Here is a 783-nt window from a genome sequence, read left to right on the forward strand (position 1 = left end):
ACTGCGTGACAGGATTATATGAGCTCTAGACTGAGTATGCAATAAACTACATATTCTAATCTGTGAGTATAGTATGTTTAATTCCCATTCAGAAGATCGCAGCGTCAACTGGGCCCTTCGTAAAATGTCTTAATGTCTTGCCTTGTTGAACTATCCATTTTCATTCGTCCTTTTGTCCCCAGACTTACCTTTACAACAAGGAAGTAGACATTGACGCCTTCAACTCCCATCCAGCAGAAGGTAGCGAGGAGGAAATAATGGAGGAATCCCGCGACCACTCCACACCCCACTTCGTCCTCCGTCCTGTCCAGTCCCACCAGAAGGATAAGCTGAAGAAGGAAGGGGAGGAATGTGGTGAAAAAAGGAAAGGCTAAATTATAATAATGATAAATGTCGAATGAATAAAACAGAATCAGGACATAATAATGGTATTCGGTGTCCTACCAGACCGCCAAAAAGACAGAGCAGGGTATAATTATACCTTTTATATCTTTAATAAAAGCAGTGATAATAAATGAGATCAGTGAATAGTGATTAATTCTACAGGTGTTTGGCCTTTTATGACGCACATGTCCATGCAGGCACATTGAACCAACCTCGGCCACAAAGAGGCAACAACAGAGATGCAGGTGAATGACAGTAGTCGTCTTGTTGCGTCTCCGCTTGTGCAAAAGGAAGCTCAGCGTGACGATGGCGAGAACCAGACACACGAGCGATATGGAGCAGCCCACCACCGTGAACCACTGCAGGAACGGACTCTAGTGACAGGGAGGATCAGTAATA

Source organism: Penaeus monodon, chromosome 34 (genome assembly GCF_015228065.2).
Source record: "Penaeus monodon isolate SGIC_2016 chromosome 34, NSTDA_Pmon_1, whole genome shotgun sequence".
NCBI classification, from domain to species: Eukaryota; Metazoa; Arthropoda; class Malacostraca; order Decapoda; family Penaeidae; genus Penaeus; species Penaeus monodon.